General features: G+C 40.3%; 1 protein-coding gene across 17 annotated transcripts in view; it reads left to right on the plus strand.

Moving 5' to 3' along the window:
* ZBTB20 (zinc finger and BTB domain containing 20) overlaps positions 1-21,295 on the plus strand; it is an 899,572-nt gene that overhangs the window by 484,781 nt on the left and 393,496 nt on the right. For all 17 annotated transcript variants that reach the window (XM_079767021.1, XM_079767031.1, XM_079767032.1 and 14 more), the window contains one exon: positions 10,009-10,058. The gene's annotated coding sequence lies outside the window, so the exon portion shown is untranslated. The remainder of the gene's footprint in view (positions 1-10,008; positions 10,059-21,295) is intronic.

Consider the following 21,295-nt stretch of genomic DNA (forward strand, 5'->3'; position numbering starts at 1 on the left):
TTAACTTACGTCTGTGATTTCCTTCTTGTATCCCTCCTCACCACTGCATGACATAGGACAATACTTTACCCGTTAGACATTATAGCCAATGCTAGAAAAATAGGAGCAAGGGGTTTAAAAAATTATTAATTATCTAATATGCACCCTAAGGATGGGTCTATGAGGAAGGAGTATAAGGAAACCAATAGGAATTCCTGTCTCCTGTAATTGCAATGTTTTCTAGTCAACAGGAGTGGGAGAATTTTCAACAAAGTGTTGCTGAAATTCTGTTTACATCAATAAAGTGGAATGAAATAGCCATCTAAATGGTGGACATTAAGCGATTTAAAATATTAGAATGCCCTTCCATTGCCTATTTATATACCAAGTTAATATCCTTCATTCCACAGTGGATGTTGCTCACTTTAGTTTACTGTGGATTAGGCTCCTTAATTAGCACCTACAACTTTTTAGGGGAAAGTGTGTGGTCAGAATTCAAATGTCATTGAAATTACTGAATAATTACTGTATATTTTGTTTTTTAAGGAATAGGGAGGAAAAAGTATCTCTCACTCTAAGATAATCTGGAGCTGTGTTTCAGCCTAGAGATGATCATTTTAGCCAAATTGTAAATCCCACAGGAGTTAAGGTTTAGAAGGGAAACAGTGACACAGTCTTAGTGACATGGATTGGGGCATCCACGTCCCTGTTACAAGTTCTCTTTTAACTTCCTCAGCCTTCACTTTCTGCATAACTGCAATTTTACTGGGCAACTCTTTCTGACTTTTTTTTGGAATTGAGTTTGGCCTGTATCATCAAGCTACATTATGTCACTAGGACTTCTCTGTATCTCCTCTGGCTATGCCATTATTAGTCTCACAATAGTTGTATCTATAGAATGAAAAGAAAGAAAAGGGAAAAGCAAAGTGACCTGGTGTAATGAAAATGGGGGTGTGTGGGGGGGCTGGAGATCCTGACCCTTTGCTCCCATCTGTGAGGAGAGTCCTGTGACACTAGGCCCCAGTCTGCTTACTGACAATGCAGGGGTCTAGATAATGGTCAACCTCGGTTTCCCGCAGGTTGTCAGTATCTTATTGTAGTTTTCTTTATTTTTTAAAATTTAAATATACACTGAGTGGCCAGATTATTATGATCTCTGAACGCATAATAATCTGGCCACTCAGTGTATATCCTATATAATAAAACGCTAATATGCAAATTATCCCCTTGACCAGCAGTTCGACCAGCAGGTAGGCCGGCCAACTACCCATGTCCCCTCCCCCTGGCCAGGCTGCCGGACCCCACCCATGCACGGATTCATGCACCGGGCCTCTATTTTATATATATACTGAGTGGCCAGATTATTATGCGTTCAGAGATCATAATAATCTGGCCACTCAGTGTATACCAAAGGCCTATTTATTGTATAATACTGAATTTAATCTTTTTCTTCTTTTATGACTTCTGAGGATCTCAAAGCACATTAACAAGAAAATTATTTTTATGAGGAGGATTAATAAATAGAAACAGATAAAAAATGAGAGAAAGGGAAGAATTTGAGGTCAGGAATGGGCAAACATGAGGTAGAAACAGAAAAAGTTATTCTCCTCACATATCCAAAGAATGGGAGGAGGAAGGACAAGAGGAGAAAGAGACTTGGATTAATGATAAAAAATTAGGTAGAAGATAGCTCTGAGGTGAACATTTTGCATGACATAAGGATTCCTTATCTTATAAAATAATCTTTTGAAATCTTTCTCTATGGTATTTAAAATGAGATTCAATTTATACAAAACTTTCACTTATTCTATTTTGTGGAGAAATGATTTGTGAGCTTTAAATACTAGTCCTCAATCTGTCCCAAAATATATACACTTGTGAAAATTACCTTCTGAATTTAAGAATATTCATTTATAAAATGAGGCTAGGCAAGTTCTCATCCACTTTTAAGAATCTATGAAATAGTTAAGATTTGGAAACAGCCTAAATGCCCATCAGCAGATGAATGGATTAGAAAACCGTGGTACATCTACACAATGGAATACTATGCTGCTGTAAAAAAGAAGGAATTCTTACCATTTGCAACAGCATGGATGGATCTGGAGAGCATTATGTTAAGTGAAATGATCCAGTCAGTGAAAGATAAATACCACATGATCTCACTCATTTATGGATAATAAAGAACATTACAAACTATTGAACAAAAATAGACAGAGGCAAAGAAGCATCGAACAGACTGTCAAACTACAGTGGGAAGGTAGGGAAGGGTTGGGGGGGTGGTAAGAGATCAACCGAAGGACGTGTATGCATGCATATAAGCACAACCAACAGACGCAAGACACTGGGGGCAGGAGGACGAGGGCAAGTGCCAGGGGGTAGGGGAGGCCGGGGAAGAGGTCAGTGGGAAAAAAAAAAAAGAGACATATGTACTACCATTTGTAATACGTTAAACAATAAAATAAAAATAAATTTAAAAAAAAGAATATATGAAATGAAAAAGCATATGGATGGTCTTGTTGACATGCTGCTAGGATTTTTTTTTCTTTTGCTGCTACAATTCTTATTGAAGAAAGTTGCTGAAATTGATTGGATTATACTGATGACCAGGTTTGTTTGTTGTTGTTTTTTTAAAAAAAGACCTTTTTGAAGGTTTTGACTGAAATATACATGCTTACTTCTATAGAGTGGCAAGATGATAGTGCCACTTTGTAAAACACTACTATGGCTACCATTGCAGAACTTGCTTTCAGCTGAATTTTCAACTGGAATTTTTTGAGAGATTATACTTGCAACTCTTTCTCTAAAGGTCTTATTCTTCAATTAACTGAAAGATGGCATTTATGATTTTCTAATCCAGAATTTTTTTTTCTCATAAAACTCCTGTTTAACCAAGAAAATGAAAATCAGTAAATTCGTGGTTGCTCTTCTACTAATTTAAATTTGCATAACCTAATCAAAACTTAACCTCCCTTGCTCTTCAACTAAAAGCTATATTCTCTCCCATTACTAAATGGCTACATTCTTAGTCTTTTTGTAAAGATGAATTATGTTGATATCCCATGACTTTTCCTTTAGAATGTGTCCAGGAAAAAGAAAATGGACTTTACTACATCTAAGACTGAAATGAAAATAGTCCAAAAAAATACTGGTGGACGTGAACACAAAACTTTGCTGATGTTAATCAGTATTATAATTTTACTAGGGGCCCGGTGCACAAAATTCATGCACTGGGGAGGGGTCCCTCAGCCCAGCCTGCCCCCTCTCACATACTGGGAGCCCTCAGGGGATGTCCTACTGATGGCTTAGGCCCGTTCCCCGTTGGGAGCAGACCTAAGCCACAGTCTGGCCTCCCTTTGTAGGAGGCGACTGGGCTGATCAGGGGAAGGCGCCAGCCCCATCACCCCGCTGCTGCAGCCACTGCCAGTCACCGCAGCTGCCAAGGTATTTTCATCAACATGGACTCCAGTCCCTTCACCATGATAAAATGACAACTTTCTTTAAGCATTTTCAAGATGTGCCTTTCATAGGATATGACATTTCTTTTTTTATTTTTATTTTTATCCTCACCTGAGGATATGTTTCTATTGATTTTTTTCCCCTTCCCTCCCATCCCAGGCTCGGCCCCTGCCCAAGCCTAAAGCTTCCGCCCCAGGCTTTAGGCTTGGGAAGGGGGACCCAGGCACCTCCGATCGCAGGCTCGGCCCCTTCCTAAGCCTAAAGCCTCTGCCCCAGGCTTTAGGCTTGGGAAGTGGACTCCCCCGCCACTCCAATTGCAGGCTCGACCCCTTCCCAAGCCTAAAGCCTCCACCCCAGGCTTTAGGCTTAGGAAGGGGACCCCTGTCCCTCCGATCGCAGGCTTGGCCCCTTCCCAAGCCTAAAGCCTCCGCCCAATGGCCGGCTGGGAGTGACCTGGGTGCCACGGAGGTTCTCGGAACCCATGTATGTATGCAAATTAACCGCCATCTTTGTTGGGTTAATTTGCATACTCGCTCTGATTGGCTGTGGGCATAGCGGAGGTACGGTCAATTTACATGTTTCTCTATTATTAGGTAAGATTTAAGCCTTTTTCCTAATAAAATGGAACTGAGGTAAACTGATCCCCAAACAACTGATACTTCCTCTCTACCATGATTTTTTGTCTACAGCCTAAGTCCAGCCTACAATTTCCTGTGAACAACTGGAATATATATTTTTTGAGGCTTTTCTACAGAAATGTGTATCCCATAATAATTTTACTGTTTCAACAAATATTTGCTGAGCATAGAGAATGTGCCAAACACTGTAGTACGTTTTATGTCTAAACCATAGGCACATAGCCAATCAGTCATTAAAGCATTACTGACAAAGGGTGGAGTAGGCATCTTTTTAATATTTTCTGAACTAAAATGGGTGAAAAGACATCTTGGATGACCAGAAATGAAACCCTATATTTTTGTTCTTTCTTATAACTGACCTCCTGTGATTTTCCCAGTCACCATTTTACAAACCCACACCTGGGAAGGAAACAAGCTCCCTGTCTTGCTCTCTAGCTGGCTGATAATAGTTCCTATTTCTCTTCCTCACCTCAGTGGTTGTTTTCAGCCATAGGATGGCACTCAGGTACAGGAAGGTCCTGTGCACAGCATCAGAATCAACTTCACCCTTATATTCTGGCCTATGCTGTGGAACTGGGTGCATGGCATGGGAAGCATTGAGCAGCCTCAGGAACTGGAAATGTCTATAATCACCCAGTATAAAGTTAAGATTTAAGTGTTCTCCATAGGCATAATTTGAGAAGTAATTTAAATTTCTCTTACAAATATCGTTTATTAGTTTAGAATCTTTCCCCATTTCTCAATCATTATCTTATATTGGGCTGTTCCATGTAACCAAATAATATGTGGCATTTCTTCTTTCAAGGTAAAATAGTGACATATTCAAATATTTCTAGATTAATTCTTTGTGCATTTTTTAAGGAGATGGGTAAAATAGGGCATATTGTTCTTTACCCTGATGTGTGCCTTGCAAAACAATAAGTGTGACTTGGTAAACTAGTTGAACCATTGCATTGGCTCTTACAGATACATATTTATAAATGTAGAGAGAATTATTATATGGAGAAGCCTGACAGGTTAGTGGAATTACTACCAAGTACTTTGACACATTAGTATTTTCAGACATTCACCTGACAGTAATCCTCATCCTATCTAATAAAGGAGGAATATGCTAATTGACCCTCATGCTGTCTCAAAGATGGTGGCACCCACAGCCAATAAGGAGGGACTATGTTAATTGACTGCCCCACCCTCAAAGGTGGCAGCACCCACAGCCAATAAGGAGGGAATATGCTAATTGACTGCCCCACCCTCAAAGATGGTGGTGCCCACAGCCACAAGATGGTGGTACCCAGTCCCCTCAGCCCCACCAGGGTGGCAGGCACGTGGCAAGACAGGGCCTGCCCCCAGGCGGTCCCGGCCACTTCGCGCACCTGCCTCCAGAGTCCCCCAGTCCCCTTAGCCCCCCAGCCGCCCAGGGCCGGCCTGAGGTGCAGGCAAGCCTCGGATGGCAGCTGCCCAGTTGCCCAGGGCTGCCCGAGGCTCAGGTAACCAGGACCGGCTGAGGCTTGTGCTGCTGGCAGTGGCAGCAGCAGAGGTGTGATGGGGTGTTGCCTTCCCCTTATCACCGGGTCGCCTCCCACCCCTGAGGGCTCTCAGACTGTGAGGGGGGCAGGCCGGGCTGAGGGACCACCCCTCCAGTGCATGAATTTTCATGCACTGGGCCTCTAGTTAGATATAAGATTAGAATATTGGGGTCACTAGCTCAAGCCCATTTATCTGAGACCTGAACTATAACAAGAAATCAGAGCTAAAGGAATGAATGAAACTATTCCAGGCATTAGAATTGTTTGTATAAATGAGCTCTTTCTCTCTCCCCTCTGTTCTTCCTTTTTTCTCTCCTTGTTCCTCTCTTCTTTTTCCTCCCTCCCCCTCCTTTCTTTTCAGTGTTCTGAATTCATTAGATGGCATAGTGTAAATCAATAGTAAATGCTAACCGCCTACTCTGCACTCAGTTACGCAACATCACATAACCAGTACCCAGAGACAAAAAGGGAAAAAGCACACACAGCCTTTACATTCAAACGCTGTTGCATAATTTTACTTTTCCACAGCCAAAAAGGAAAAAAAAAAAAGAGGAAATAACAGATGGGAAAACTTACAGGTTTTTTTTTCCTCCTTTTCTCAGACTGTTGAAAGGGAGTTAGTTAATATCCATGGCCATTTCTAGTTGCCCTAGGCTGCAGCAAAACATCCCATAATTGCCAGTGCCTTAACTGGCTTCAAAACAGGCGTTTGTAACCCTCCATGACATGGTACATTTTCCAGGTCATATAAGACTAAAATTATTCTGAGGTGTTTAATGCTGACTTGGTTTTTACTTATTTTATGAAAAATCAACATCATTTAAAATATGAAATGAATTTTAAAATAGAAAGAGGATAAGGAAGACAGCTGTGTGTGTGTATGTGTTTTCATTTGAAATGTATCCTGATGTAACATTTATGTAAAAACGCAGGTTATATAAACCCTGTCTTTGGGGGCTGTACAAAGCTCTAATATTTTGATTTGTTTTTCCTCCTGACAAAGTATATTCAAACCCAAAGTCATAATTAAAGAGGAAACATCTAGATGCTATAGAGACACTTAATTCAAACTTCCTATAGACTCCATCCCCAGAGCAGTAGTTCAGTTGAAGAGACTGTAGTTTCTGGAGTTCTCATTTAGAACTTTCTGTCACACAATTCCCTGGAACACTGTTTGATTCATTGTACTGCTTTTAAGTCCCATATGTATAATAAACATTGTTATCTCTCTCTCTTTGTAGCCCTTTACTCCTTTCCCACACCCCCAACTTTTTCATTGAAGCAACTCCCTTCCCAGTTTAAATAGGAACACAGTGAGATTTGTATGAGATTGATCAGTCTTCCTTCTCAGGTTTAATATTTTGTTTCACTTAACTGATGTCCTCTGGGAACCAAGGGAGGTTGGAGGAATTTTTAATTTTGTTTTGTTCTTCCTTTTTAGTTCTGCCTATAAATAGTTATAAAATGGATACAAAATTATCGAAAGCACAGCACTAGGCATTATTAGGAATCTGCTAGGAGAAAGTTAGATCCAGTGTATTAGCGGTGGTGATGGTGGTGTTGGTAGTTCTGATTGTTCTCAATGCAATCAGGGAAGATGAAAGTGCACAGGAGAGAGGACGGATCTGAGTAGGAACTATTGAGATGCGTCTCCTCCTTGTATTTGGGGGATCAGTATCATTCCTTTAGGTCATACTTTACTTTTGGATGGTAAGGTCCTATTGGCTTATTTGATTTTACTGAAGGTAAGAGATGGTTTTCCTTTACTTAAAAAAAAAAGTCAGGTTCTTTCCTAGTTTGTTTAACTTTCTCTTGTGTGTTAGAATTTAGGATTCCTTTGTATGGAAAAATCTGGTGCATAAAGATAAAAATCAAAGCCAGGAGAGTATTTTCAGGTGTTTCAGGTTTTACTAGTACTGTCCGAATGTGTGGCTCTCTGTTAACAACTGCCTGATCAAGACCCTTGGGATTATCGTGTCTCTCTATATCAGATGACATGGAGACATCTTTTGTTGTCTTAAATATGAATAATCACTAAGCTAGTATATCTTTCAAGTACTTTATAAACACATTTTATTTCTGCTTTTCTTCCTTAAAAGAATCTATAGCTCAGAAAAGTTTGTTTCTGGGAAAATAATGAAAATTGGTTAGAATATTCTAGTCTTTAACCAGGAAATTATATTCTCAGGTATAGTTTTTCTAAGTGTTCCTCTACATGGATTATAGCTAAATTTGGGTTCCAAATTGTAATTTTGTATGTATATTCCTGATTATCAAAATAAATTCTAAACCATGTAAAATGTATTCTTTACAATATAATTTTAACATGTTTCATCATCTGAAACCAAGCACTTATTTTAGGATGTGTAGTTCTGTACATAGGAAGTCATTTAGAGTACCCTGGCTTTAAAATGGGTTGCCTGGATTGAAAAAAAAACTTAGAACTCTATACAGTAGTATTTTCTTGGTTGTCAAAAATAGGTGGAGATATCTGGTTATGAAAGAATAGAGGAAAATTTCTTTGAGTAAAACATCTTTGAACATTTTTTCCTGCCCCAGTTTGTCAAAATAGCTTCCATTTTCATCTTGGTGGATTTTTAATCTCTCTGAACCATCCTTAGGACAAAATTGGCCTTTCAATAACCAATGGATGCCAGCAAATGCATTTCAGCCCCCGTTTTCAGTTGTAACCATGGTCCTGGGAACATACAGGCTACTTGTGTTTTTTCATTTGCACTTTGGGATCCAGGCTTAGGAAGGACTGGCAGGCCTAGACTTTCTATTTCCTGGGCATGCAAGATTTTAGGGAGAGTTTTAAGTATTTTCCAATTTTTCAAAAGTCCTTCACAACGATTTCAACCTTGCTTCGAGTTGCTGTTGGCAGTAGTAATAGATACTTTTAAATGTTGCAACAAGAACCTCAGTCACTGACTTACCCTCTCAAACAGAATCACTCTAGTTGTGCCTGGCACATAGTAGCTGCTTCACAGATATTTTACCATGTTTTGGTGAGCTGGTCTCTTCCCTCCTAGTGCTTATGCAGGTAAGCAGTAAGCCATGTGAGTAACCCCGGGGTAAGATGAAAGAGAATACAGAGCTATTCAGGCTTCAGGAATGGACAGATCATTTTATAAGAAAACCCTTATTGTCCTGTCTCTGTCTTTGTAAAAGTAGTAAATTGCAGAAGGTAATTTTATATAGAGGTCCTCTGTGCTGCATAGACCAGTGGATCATTTAAAAAGCATAATTTTTGGTAAGCTACTTTGGTGATCCTCATGAAGTTTCATATGCAGATATATTAGGGACTTAGGATTCTGGGTCTCAAATAATTCCCTTTGCATTCTGCCACAGGGTCCTTTGAATCTTGGCTTTTCTCATTTTCTCTGGTCACTCATATTTTAGACTTTTTTATTTATATAGGTTTTAGGATGAAGACTATAGATACATTTTATATCGAGTTCTTCTTTCATATAGTGTTTTATTCCTTGTAGCACAATAATTCCTGACCTTTATAAATCAATTTTGGCTTAAATTAGTTATGCTGGTTATTATCAAGGCTTCATTCTGGTGGTGATGTTGGGGGTGGGAGGTGATCTCTGGTAAAAGCCACCTATGGCTTCTAAATTATACAGCAGTGAAAAGACAAGCATGTGGAGTTACTGACAGACTGCTGCTTGTTAGGCAAGCAATTTTTAAAATGCAGATTATATAATATTTGGGGATTTTGTTGCTCCACAGTAGAAGCTTTTTAAATGTTAATTTGGGGTTTGTTTTGTTGCTCTGTGACTTAGCATAAAAGGTTTTGGTTTCAAAAGGTTTCAGTTCACTCATTCCTTTTGTGTTACAGGACTAGAAATATAATACTATACATTTACTCATGAAGGAGTATAAGACCAGTAACAAACAACTCATGAAGCCAGGGGTAAATAATCCATAGCTTTTCTCCAACCACTGCCACAATATTTATATCCAGAACACAAGTAACAAACAACCAAAAACAAGGAAAAACCAGTTTGTTTTTATTTATAAAATGTTTAACCAAAAGTACAGTAAAGTTCAAATGGAGCTGCAAATCCTGGTGGTTCACAATGGTTTGATTTATTTTTTTAAACAGACCATGGATAATTAACCATAAAACATAATTTTCTCAACACAAGTCACAGTGAATTGCAGAAATGGGCAACAAGTCAGTCACAACCGGTTAGGGCCCTTAAGCATGCAGGCAGTTACAGACGCCACTTTCTCATGCAGGGTTGTATTTTCATTCTCAAAGGGACGCATCCTTTACTTTATATAGTATCATCAAGTCAGCGTCCCAAAGGGAGAAGCAAATGGGTTCTTTTCTATGAACACCATGTTGCCATATCTTTATTAAATACCTACAATTTATGATTCTCTTTTCATTTCAGGATGTTTCACCATCACTGACTGAGTATTCCTCACAAGACATTGCTGCCTGGTAAGTCACTTCCATTATCTCTAAACGGCAGTCCAAAATATTGTAAAAAGAAGTAAAGGCGTGGCGAATCCACCACAAGTATAGCATTTGAGCAGAATATATGTTGACCTTGGTAGAGGGTATATATTTCATATCCTGTTTATTTATTTGAAATACCAGCATTTAGAATGGTGAGAAACTGATCCTAAGAACCTATTATCACAGATTTTGACAAACATTTTACAATGATTTTGCCACACAGAGTTAGAAGTACCCAAAGGATTTGTTTGGAAGACTCTCCAAAGATACACAGTACTAGTATATTTTTGCAAAAAAGTATACTAGTACTGTGTGGAAAGAGAGGGTGATGCGGTGAAGTTGGTGCTGACATTTCCCATGTGGAATATTAGATGCTTTGGCATTAAGCAAACAAACACAAAATCCCTCCAAACCTATTTTGTGATGCTTTGAAATACCTATTATTATTCTGTGACATGCTGCAAATGTGAAATGTGCTTGCTTCATTTGGACCAATCTTAAATTCATACATGACTGCTATTATTTATGCTCAGCGACAAACAGCAAGAGAACATGTCCTTTCGGAACTGAAACCCTTCCCCCTGCCTTTAGCAGTGAAGTAAAAGGACAAAGACCAGGGCTGCAAGTGAACCTTAGTTTGAAACTTTGAGGTCTTTATGTCTTTTCGTGAAGTTTCTAAAAGGTTGGTTTTGTGGCCTTCTGGAATTGTGGAGATTTCAGTGCCTGGAAGGAGGGTACAGGTTAGGACTGAAGGTATATTGGTAGATCATTGTGTAGTCAGTCAGAGCCTGAAAGAGCTGAGTTTGCTGGAGCTTGGCCTGCACTGAAATGCACTGGTGAATACACTGGACACGGAGGAGCAGGGAAGGGGTGACTTGCCTGGCATCTTGCAGAATTCCTCCTGGCTCCAGCTTGGCCTGTTTAGTCATGAACATCATATTCATCCAAACCTTTAAAAGTTATACTCTTGACTTCACTTTATATGAATGTGCATAAAATGAGGAAAATAATCTCTTGGGGTAATAAAGATAGCTTTCTAACAGGGACTTTCCATATCCATTGCACAGAATCCATAGTTGTCACAGTATTACTGTCTCTAATTGTGTTGCACATCTATCTGCTTCTCTGAACTTGAAGGCCACAAGCCTTTAGGATTGTACCTCGCCCTCCCTCCACACTCCCACTCCCATGCTTACTTGTTGCACTGCCCAAAAAGAAACATATCAGCGCAAGTGTTAGCAGCTCAGGAAACAGGCTTATTTGGTAACTTTAATTTGTGGCTACCATTACATTCGTTGCAAAATGATCTCATCACAAAATGACCTGAATTTCACACTCTTTCTGGCTTGCAAAGAAGCCGGGTCCTCCCCTATTTCTATCCAACACACAGAAAGCCCTTTATGTTTCTGTGATCAGATAAATTTGGTACTGACGTTTCTTTTCCTGTGGGTGTACTTCCCTTGTAGGTATGAAGATTTAAACTCTCAGGGCAGTGCTGTGTGTTTGCAGTTTCTCTGTTTTAGTAGATGAAAAGCTCCTTGGGAAAGGAGAGCACATCTTACCCACTAATGAATAAATATTTATTTTCATTTTAAAATGATACATGCTCATTAAAAATAATTTGGAAAAACACATAAGAGTAAAATGAAGAAAAATTAAAGCAATTATTTCTATAATTTAAATCCAATCATTAATAACCATTTGATATATTTATTTCCTTACTCTCATTTTCCCCTGAGGACATATTCTTAAAAACACACTGTAATCATGCTTTCTATATCATTTTTTGTCTTGCTTTCAAAAGTTAACCTAAGAATTCTACATGTAAATTACACAGTTTTTATAACTATCATTTTAAATCAACATATAGTGTTCATGAAGAGGAATAGCTTACTTAACCTAAATGTCCAATAAGAGCGTGTTTTGGTTTTTGTCTTATTTTTTTTACTTATTACATTTCCATAATATCTTGCATATAAAGAGTAAATGAATCAACCAATAAATAATGAGTAAATGAATGAATGTTCAAATTTGTATATATTTCTTAAGTTTTTATTATGAAAAAATTTAAACACATTAATTTGTCTACATTGAACTCCAATCAATGTACTTATCACCCAGCTTGCACAATGATTAACTCTTGATCTATCATTTCCTATGCTACCACCATGTTATGTTGAAGCACACCCCAGGCATCATAACCTTTAGTCCATCAATATTTCAGGCCCATCAGGACTCTTTAATATGTTAATGTTAAAAACATTCAGATAAATAGTTGTAATCTTTGTATATAGGAGTATTTTTCTTCTGTGTAATTCTTATCATATTTTCTGAAATGTAACAATTGATCATAAAATCTCATTAGTGTGTTTCATCATATTCTTCAGCATATCTGTAAGTCAAAGTGCAGTTTGGTTTACTAGAGAGACATTTCACAGATTTGGCTAGGTTTCCTGGAGGAACTATTATGTTGGGGAGAGGGGACACTTTCTTAACTTGATTTAAATTTAGGATGATAATTTGCATGCCAGATCTGTGTAGCATTGATTATGTTCATTATTAGATGTATGATGTGTTATCTGGAGTGAAAGGAAAACATAGTCTTCTGCTACCTAGAAGTGCAGTGTGGCTTCAGGTGACCCATACTAGAGAAATATGGTGAACTTACCTCAACCAAATGTAACACTGGATTTTAAAGTTTATAATTTTTAAAGATTTCTCAGTAGAAATGGAAGATTTCTTCCTAAGTGAGAACTAATGAAGTCTGAAAAGGAAGGAATTATATATTAATAGTCTGGATAATTTTTTAAGTGCTGTATTTCAGAAGTGGAAGTGGAGGGAGATAGTGTATTGCAGGACAAAGGGCCTTCCCTGTGTGCCTGTATGTATTGCTCTAGTTTTTCCTAAGAATATTTCAAGAACCCTCTATGAGCCAGAGCTCCACAGATGAGGAATGCTCTATGCAAGTTAGGCTCTCCATAGAGACCCTAAAGTTGGGGTTTTGTTCTGACCCTCTGTCTTTAAATTGTAGATCAGGGACTCTTAGTCAGTAGCAGTTTGTTGTCCAACAGGTGTATCCCACTCATCAGAAATTCAGGATGTGAATAACTGCGTAACATACTGCATCCGTATAAACTGAATTTATGTGTTACTCAGGTCTATTTAATCTTAGGAACACATTTTCCATTGGCCTCGAAAGTGAGTAGCTAGAATATTGATGTGTCTCACCCTTAGGAAGAAAAAAAAAGGAGCTGCTGCACCACACTAAATCTATAGAAAAATATGAGGTTTACTGTACAGACACACACAAAATATTTCCAGCCAAATTTGGTAGAGGCACGCACATGGGGAGAAAAAGAAAGCAAAGAAATAACACAAGCAATAAACTATCCCAAGCAAACAGAAAGTATCTGTAAAATTTGCCATACTGGATGGTATGAACAAATGCAAAATCTTTCTTTCTGTTTTTTGTTTGTTTGTTTTTGGTCCTCTCAGCCTTCTGCTTCTCATTTACCCTGACCTGGTATTATCATAATTAAAAAGTCCTCAAAGGTCAGGAATGAATCTAATGTTTGACATTGAGACAGGCATTCGAAGAAAAGATAGGTAGGAACTAGCCACTATCATATTTTAAAGCTCTAAGGATATTTTACCATAACCTATAATATCCATATTTTAAAACAGGTAATCTTTCCATCATTAATTTAAGATTGATATTTATAACACAAAACTGAAATAAAAGCATGAGTCTTTACTTCTTCCTGCACTCTTTTCTTACATGTGGTTTTGAATTATGTAGTTTATATCATATAAACCTAAAATATAAACTGCCTTTTAAAGAGAATAATAAGTTTACCCATGGTTCTTTCTAGCTAATGTATTCTACATTACACCCAAGTGAACTATCAATGCCTCATCACGATAATAGCTATACTACTACTACTACTACTACTACTAATTATTATTAATGACAATATTTGCTTCTTGGGTATCTGTATGGCATTTCTTTATGATTTTAGTCTTTGGATCTGGTGTTTGTACAATTGTTGTTACATTTGTGACCTTATGTATTCTCAAGCTACAAGACAACATTTCTTGGAATAAAGTAGTATTCCATATCTTATACCCCCTTTTCCCTCCCTAGTCAAGTTTAGAATCATGGTTGGATAATTCTCCTTATATAGAGCAGGGAATCCTTAGCACCATCATAAATACCACCATCAAGCCAAGATTTTCATTCTAGACGTAAAGACACAAAAAATTGCAAAAGAAAAAATGGTTTGTTCATATAATCACATCCCTGTTCCATAAAGTTGGCATATTTTCTGGATAAACTTTGTTTGACATGTGACACACCATCACATACAACTGTTATAAAGATGGGAATTTTGGATTCTCTTACTGGGATAACTTTTATTATTCTGTTTCACCGGAAGTTGTGAGGGAAGAATGAAAGCGCCACTCAAGGCAAAGCTATTCCATGAGATGATTTTGGAGCCAGCACAGTAAGGTTTTACCTTGGAAATGCTTAGGAAAAGTCTTCATTTTGCCCCCCTGCACTAGATATTGCACAAAGGCTCTGATATAAAGAACATACTTTGGATATGGTCTTCTCTTTTGGGGACTGCTCCATTAGCAAACTATGCTAGGCTCCACAGAGAATTGGTTCTGTTTGTCCTATCCTACTCTATGAAATATTGTTAATGTGCTGTTGATATATACTTTTGGTCAAACATAATTTGCTTTCTGAGTTTTTGATGGCCACTCTGTAAATCAACCATATATTTGTGGTGTGGGGCTCTGTAACCTCTGAAAGTACTAAGATTAAAGATTTTCATAATTCATTATTTAAAGACATTTTAGCCCTTAACTCTTTCTTGCTCTTTGTGCACAAACAAGCTGATTAGTTAATTATGTCTTTGTTTATTTTTATTGTTGTTGCTGTACACTTTACACATAAAATAGGAAAGAGGAAAGACTGTAAGAGGTAATTACAATGGCAAAATTGTACTTTCTCTAACTGTTCTCATTTTCTAATGTTTGATTACATCAAGTCCTACACTCTAAAAGTGTGTTTTTGTTTTGCTAGAAAAATGATAGAGGAGAAAGATAAATGTGGTTCTATAAAGTGATGTCAAGCACAACGTGGCACAACTACAAATATCAATATTTCATTCAAATCCTATTCCTCCACTCCTGGAGGACTTTAATTTCTGGCCATCCTTTGATAATCAGGATCCAGAGCAAGGAAAAACAAACAAACAAACAAAAAAACCAGAGACTACTTTTGAGACCCTTGGAGGTCTAATCTTTTATGAGGACATGATTCGTTGAGTGGATTCTTAGAACCCTGAGTTAATTCTGGAATGGCTTATACAGCCCTGGGTAGAATCAGAATTCACAGTTTTCTGCAGATCAAATAAAAAACCCAGAGGCTTAGTGAATCTTTAAGATTTCCTCCAGGTCATTCTTTCAACAAACTTTTGTCCATGCTTACTATGTGACAAGTAAATGTGAACCCATTAATTTTACTTTCTAACTCATTTTACTTATTTATTTAATTTTTTTAAAGCTAGGGCAGATCTCTTTTTAGATTGCTAAAGGCCCTATGCACCTTTGCATGTAACCAAAGTTCCGTCCCTTCCAGGAATTCTGGTTATCAATCAGTGATCTTGCCTTTGTCTTTTCTCATACTTCTGCCTGTGGAGCCTGTCACTAGCAGTCAAATAAGGACAATTTTGCCATTCTCTCCTGCTGCTCTAATTTCTTTTTTAGTGCCGGTACAAGAATTTGTTATTCTTTATAATTCCCTTTGAAGTTAGAAATCCAAGGGGAATCTAAAACCGACCAGATGTTTCTGCTGCTGGAACGGGAAAAGAGTAAGGATTAAGTTTAACAAAAACTTGGTCTCTAGGAAAGAAAAAATTCATTTCAGATGGAAATCATCTTTAAATCCACTCATTTTCTATATATCTATTAGTTAATCTACATGTACTAATCTGTTGTAGAAAATATCATCTATTGATTTACTCTGGGTAAAATCTATAAATTTTGTGAACAAATAGACTCATGTTGTGGTTTGCTCAAGCCTATTACCCTTTTGGAGTTTTAGTTCTATTGCTCTTCATATTTTCCTCTCATTCTTTACAGTGAAGGTTTCTTGTTGTCATTGCTGTTGTTGTTGAATGATCACTATCATGTCACTTCAGGCTGAGAGGCCCATTCTGCCTACTAGCCAAGAGAGGGATGTCAGTGCAGCCTGCAGTTAGGGAGAGAAGGAAAGGAGAATTGCCAAAAATGCTTAGCCTTTAGGGAGTACTGAACCTCTTTCGAAATATGTAAATCAGAACAAGAATAAGAATAATGAAGACCTTCAGGGTAAAAAAAAAAAAGAAAACTCTTGTAGTCTTTCAAGGAATCAGATTATGTCAGAGACAGCATGAATAAATAGGGTGTGATATAGAGAAATTTAGATATAGTGAAAGGCAAAAGAGAAAAGGGTGTGAGATGACATTTGTGGGGTTTCTCAGACTGTGTTTCCAAGGCTTCAGGCCATTATACAAAAGGGAAGAATGATCCTACCTAATAATAGACAAATATGCAAATTGACCGTACCTTCGCTATGCCCGCGATTGGCCAGGAGACGCGGGGGGGGCGGGACTCGGGGGGGCCGGAGTGGCTGATTGGGCCGGTGGGACGCTGAGCTCGCGTCGCCAACGGTGGCTCGAGCTCAGCGTCTGCGCCATGGCTGTGCTGCGGCACAGAAGGGGCCTCTGGGGCAGCGAGCTCACGTCCCACCGCGGACCATCAAAAGCTGGGGAGCTGGGTGCCTGTCCACTCAGGCACCAGGCCTTTCAGAAGCCTTCGCCACGCCAGAGGCTTCTGAAAGGCCTGGTGCACCAGCGGACAGGCACCCAGCTCCCCCGCGATCGAAAGCAAAGGCGTGGGAGTTGGGTTCCTGTCCGCTCAGGGACCAGGCCTTTCAGAAGCCTCCGCCGCGCTGGAGGCTTCTGAAAGGCCTGGTGCACCAGCGGACAGGCACCCAGCTCCCCCATGATCGAAAGCGAAAGCGTGTAGGGGACCCTACATGTGCATGATTCAAGCGTGCAATGGGCCTCTAGTTAAAAATAAAATTGAAAAACAGTGGGTCTAAGATGGGGGTGCATGAAAACCCTAAACTCACCTCCTTCCATAGATACATCTTACATACACTGACATATAGAGAATTCCTCCTAAATTTCAATTTAGGGCTGATAGAACAGCTTCTGAACAATAAATGAGAGAGGACCACATGAAGGTAGGAGAGACCCAACAGGACATCCCATAAATGGGCAGAAATATATAAAGAACTGATACTTCTCAATATCAGAGAAACCCAAACTTATGAAAAAAATGGGCAGAGGACCTGAAGAGACATTTTTCCAAAGAAGACATATGATGGACAATAGACATATGAAAAAATGCTCACATCACTAATCATCAGGGAAATGCAATTCAAAAGCACAATTAGTATCACCTGTCAAAGTAGTTATTATAAAAAAGTCAACAAATAACAAGAGTTGACGAGGATGTGGAGAAAAGTAAACTCTTGTCAACAGTTGAAAGGACTACTAGTATAAATTGGTGCAGCCACTATGGAAAACAGTATGGAGGTTCCTCAAAAAATTTAAAAGAGAACTACCATACCACCCAGCAATTCTACTTCTGGATGTTTATCCCAAGAACTTGAAAACAATAATTCAAAAAGATATGTGCACCCATATGTTCATTGCAGCATTATTACAATAGCCAATATATGGAAGCAACTTAGTGTCAATTGACAGATGGATGGATAAAGAATACATATATATATATATATATATATATATATATATATATATATATATATATATATATATTAGTATGGGCACTAATAAAGTGCCCATACTAATAAAAGGGCACTATGTAAATTGGTCAGGACGCCCTCACAGTAACGACCAAACATGGGGCAACCAGGCTGGCAGGGAGGTTAGTGAGGGACAACTAAACGATTGAACAGCAGGCTGTGTGGGGCGACCAGGCCAGCAGGGGGGGCAGTTGGGGACGACCAGGCCGGTGGGGGGTGGCAATTGGGGACGACCAGGCCAGCAGGTGGAGGCAGTTAGAGGTGATCAGGCCGGCAGAGGTGGGCAGTTAGGGTCAATCAGGCTGGCAGTCAGAGGTGGTTAGGGGTGATCAGGCAGGCAGGCAGGTGAGCAGTTAAGAGCCAGCTGTCTCAGATTGTGAGAGGGATGTCCCAAATTGGAGAGGATGCAGGCTGGGCTAAGGAGACCCCCCCCCCCTGTGTACGAATTTTGTGCACCGGGCCTCTAGTATCTATATATATAAAGAACTAGGGTCCATAACATCCAAAACAACCGAAGGCTCGACTGAATGCCAGGCAGGGCGGGGCGGGGGAGGTTGTTAGCCTCTGGCCCTGGTGACCCACTGTCTCGGTGGTTGACTCCAGCAGGACCTGGCCCTCCCCTCTGTGGACCAGAGGCGCTTTTCCTGATACCATGTTCCCAGGATCTCTCAGACCTATTTGTGGAAGTCAGGAAACACTGCATGTGGTCATCCCACCCTGGGGACTCCCAGGGCTGACAGCAAGGGTGGGCTTCTGTGGGGTCCCCTCTGTTATGCAATCCAGGGACACTACATCCTAATGTTGACTCTGGCAGGACTTGGGCCGGTCCTCTGCATATCTGAGGTCTCACTCCCTATACCAAGCCCCTGAGTCTCTGAGACCCAGATGCAGAAATTGCCTGTCATCCCACCCTGGGGACTCCCAGGGCTTACACCAGGGGAGGGCCTCGGTGGGGTCCCCTCTGTTGTGGCGTCCAGAGTCCCTTAGTGTTTCCTTGGGGTCCTCACCTTGACTCTGGCAGGACTTGGGCCGGTCCTCTGCGTATCTGAGACCCCACTCCCTATACCAAAGCCTCTGAGTCTCTGAGACCCGGATACAGAAATCGCCTGTTGTCGTCATCCCGCCCTGGGTGGGATGACTCTGTAGGGCAGGATGACTCTGTTCTAGGATCCAGGGTCCCCCCCCTCCTCCCTCATGTTCCAAACTTTGAGCCCTGGCAGGTCCTGGGATCCTTCCTCTGTTGACCCAAGGCCGGACTCCTCAGAGCAAGGCCTCACTGCTCTGAGTCCTCTGCAGGAATTCAGTGTACGTCACATCAGGTACCAAGCCCAGCAATTCCAAAGCCTGTTGGCAGGGGCTGAGATGGATTCCATAGGGTCCTATAGCCCTGCCTCTGATCCATGCTTTAGGGCCTGGACTTCCTGTTCTCTATGAACCTTAGTCTGCAATCCTCAGACCAAGAGTCTGACTACCCAAGTTCCCTGAGGAGGTGGGACGGGGGGAGGTGCATACAAACAGGAAGCCCAACTTTGGGAATTTAAATTCCTGCCTCATTCACCGTATACTGTTAAACCAGAAATCTAGATACTATACCTACTATGATCACCCCCAAGATTTTAAACAAAGCTAAGATAACCAGTTGAGCAACTCTATTCATTAAAGACAGCCTAAAGGCAATGATTTCAACTTTGAAAACAGAAAGCTGGGGAGAGCCACATGGACAGCGGAAAAGGGAGTAAGATGGAAAATTTCTCTGGTAGTAGCCAAGAAGTGAATAGTTTTCAAGGTGCATAAGAGCAACCTGTACTAGGGAAGCAGGATGATTCACATCTCCACAAAGACAGTCACATTACCTTGAAAAGATTTTAGGTAAATCTTATGAAAACTAGCTAATGGTGAAGGATGAGAAAGAACAATGAACACTGAAATGGGTGGCCTAGGGAAAGGTTTGAAGGAAGCATCATCTCCCTACCATGTGACCCATCAGAATTGAACGTGGGGTCCATAAGTTTGAGAAGGCTTAGGAGTGCTAAAGAAATGCCCCCTTTCTCTTACTGAAGCATCTTGGCCTCCTCACCCCTCCCCATGGAAGTGTCAGGATGGTGCTTTTTGATGTGTAAATTTCTCTCCCAGGACTACCATTAGCTGGAGGAGAGGCTTCCTGATTAATTAAAGCCTAGGGGGTGTGGCCCCTCATTGTCCTAGAGAAAAGCATATGTTCAGGAGGCCTGGGGTAGGGCCCTGGGAAATTTTGACATGGTGAAGATGACCAGGAAACCACAAACTCCTAGCACAGTTATGTAACAACCAACCCTATTCACCAAAAGAAGGTCAAAGAGGAAGAAGCCCAGTTAACCCAGGTCCAGTGTCCAGGATGAAAGGACCACGCCCAAACTTCTCCTCCTCTTCTTTAGTGGCATATCCCCAAGACTCCCTGGTATTGCCTGGCATATTCCATCCTCAACCCATACTTTTTCTCATGAAGCCTTTTTTTTCCTTACATCCCAGCCATTTCCCCACAAACCAATGTCCTTCTGCACTCACTCTGTTGTCCTTCCAGGTACCAAAGACATCTTTTCACCCATGGGGGTGAAAAGATGTCTTTAAGGGAGTTCAAGGAAAGGATCCTTTCCAAAAATTCCTACCCCTTCAAGAAAACCTATGAAAGCTATAAAGCCAACAATATGTGGCCATTATCACAGGCCAAATGAGGAACTGAGCAAATATGATCCAGAAAAAGACCAAGACAATGTAGAAATATTCACTACCTCGAGTGGTAACTTGGGCAGCCAGTAACTTCAGAGCAAGGCCAAAGACCTCAGAACTATCTATGAAGTCTCTGAAGTCTGGCCCCCGAGAAATGCTGACAGTGTGGAAGCCAAATTTTACACCTACAGGGTACACCAATAGTGATGATTGAAATAAAATTGATAAGTGGTTCACTTCCAGTGTAAGCATAATTTGCAGACAACTTTTATTAAATTTATTGGGCTAACTTCTATACTAAAAAAAGAGTAATATGCTAATTAGACCAGGAGACCTTCTGGAGACCTTCTGGATGTCCTTCTGGACAAAGCCATGGTGGCAGGGCCGAGGCAGAGGCAGTTAGGGGCAATCAGGCTCGCAGGGAAGAGAAGTTGGGGGCAATCAGGCCAGCAGGGGAGGGCAATTGGGGGTGATCAGGTCGGCAGTGGGGGACAGTTTGGGGCAATCAGGCTGGTAGGCAAAGGCTGTTAGGGGCGATCAGACCGGCAGGTGGAGGCGGTTAGGGGCAATCAGGCAGGTAGGCGAGCAGTTAGAAGCCAGTGGTCCCGGATTGCTAGAGGGATGTCCA

The sequence above is a fragment of the Cnephaeus nilssonii genome (genome assembly GCF_951640355.1).
Source record: "Cnephaeus nilssonii genome assembly, chromosome: 3".
Classification (NCBI taxonomy): domain Eukaryota; kingdom Metazoa; phylum Chordata; class Mammalia; order Chiroptera; family Vespertilionidae; genus Cnephaeus; species Cnephaeus nilssonii.